Source organism: Arabidopsis thaliana, chromosome 3 (assembly GCF_000001735.4).
Source record: "Arabidopsis thaliana chromosome 3, partial sequence".
NCBI classification, from domain to species: domain Eukaryota; kingdom Viridiplantae; phylum Streptophyta; class Magnoliopsida; order Brassicales; family Brassicaceae; genus Arabidopsis; species Arabidopsis thaliana.
Genome location: NC_003074.8, coordinates 14,189,537 through 14,191,599, shown reverse-complemented (window position 1 = coordinate 14,191,599; position 2,063 = coordinate 14,189,537).

Sequence of the window (2,063 nt, the reverse complement as noted above, 5' to 3'; positions counted from 1 at the left end):
TGGCATGTGATACCTTTTCGGAAAACCCAAAGAGAGCTCTCCGATGAATTAGGAAGGAAAATGGAATTCTTCTATAGTTTTTTTTTCTACTCCAAATTTTGACCTTAATGTACTTTTTCGGGCCTTTTCGTAATCTTTGCTATATTACGGGGCAAAATATATATGTACGGACATTGTTTTCGTATATTTTGCATGTATCAAAGCTCTTATAAACAAGATAGGGTATTCCTACATAGCTGGTGGGACCCACGGCAAATCGATCATAAAGTCTTCAAAAAAGAATAGATACGATTGCATTGCATGTAGTTACAGATGCGATCATACCAGCACTAATGCACCATATCCCATCAGAACTCTACAGTTAAGCGTGCTTGGGTGAGAGTATTACTAGGATGGGTGACTTCAAGGAAAGTCCTCGTGTGTCATCCCTCTTTTTGTTTTGTTAAAAATGTATGACTCTATAACTTTAAGACCGTGAGGCCAAACTTGACATGTGATACCTTTTCGGAAAGCCTAAAGAGAGCTCTCCGATGAATGAGGAAGGAAAATGGAATTCTTCTATTGGTTTTTTTCCTTCTCCAAATTTTGATTTTAATGTACTTTTTCGAGCCTTTTCGTTATCTTTGCTATATTACGGGGCCAAAATTATATGTTCGGACATTATTTTCGAATATTTTGCATGTATCAAACATCTTATAAACAAGATAGGGTATTCCTACACAGCTGGTGGGACCCACGGCAAATGGATCATAAAGTCTTCAAAAAAAAATAGATACAATTGCATTGCATGTAGTAACGGATGCGATCATACCAGCACTAATGCACCAGATCCCATCAGAACTCTGTAGTTAAGCGTGCTTGGGCGAGAGTAGTACTAGGATGGGTGACCTCCAGGAAAGTCCTCGTGTTGCATCCCTCTTTTTTTCGGTTTTTCTCTTTTTTTTTGTCAAAAATGTATGACTCTAGAACTTTTATACCGTGAGGCCAAACTTGGCATGTGATACCTTTTCGGAAAGCCCAAAGAGAGCTCTCCGATGAATTAGGAAGGAAAATGGAATTCTTCTATAGTTTTTTTTTCTACTCCAAATTTTGACCTTAATGTACTTTTTCGGGCCTTTTCGTAATCTTTGCTATATTACGGGGCAAAAATTATATGTACGGACATTGTTTTCGTATATTTTGTATGTATCAAAGCTCTTATAAACAAGATAGGGTATTCCTACATAGCTGGTGGGACCCACGGCAAATCGATCATAAAGTCTTCAAAAAAGAATAGATACAATTGCATTGCATGTAGTTACAGATGCGATCATACCAGCACTAATGCACCATATCCCATCAGAACTCTACAGTTAAGCGTGCTTGGGTGAGAGTAGTACTAGGATGGGTGACCTCAAGGAAAGTCCTCGTGTGTCATCCCTCTTTTTGTTTTGTTAAAAATGTATGACTCTATAACTTTAAGACCGTGAGGCCAAACTTGACATGTGATACCTTTTCGGAAAGCCCAAAGAGAGCTCTCAGATGAATGAGGAAGGAAAATGGAATTCTTCTGTTGGTTTTTTTCCTTCTCCAAATTTTGATTTTAATGTACTTTTTCGAGCCTTCCCGTGATCTTTGCTATATTACGGGGCCAAAATTATATGTTCGGACATTATTTTCGAATATTTTTTGCATGTATCAAAACTCTTATAAACAAGATAGGGTAGTCCTATATAGCTGGTGGGACCCACGGCAAATGGATCATAAAGTCTTCAAAAAAGAATATATATAATTGCATTGCATGTAGTAACGGATGCGATCATACCAGCACTAATGCACTAGATCCCATCATAACTCTGTAGTTAAGCGTGCTTGGGGGAGAGTCGTACTAGGATGGGTGACCTCCTGAAAAGTTCTCGTGTTGCATCCCTCTTTTATTCGGCTTTTCTCTATATTTTTGTCAAAATTGTACTGACTCTAGAACTTTTAGACCGTGAGGCCAAACTCGGCATGTGATACCTTTTCCGAACACCCAAAGAGAGCTCTCCGATGAATTAGGAAGGAAAATGGCATTCTTCTATAGT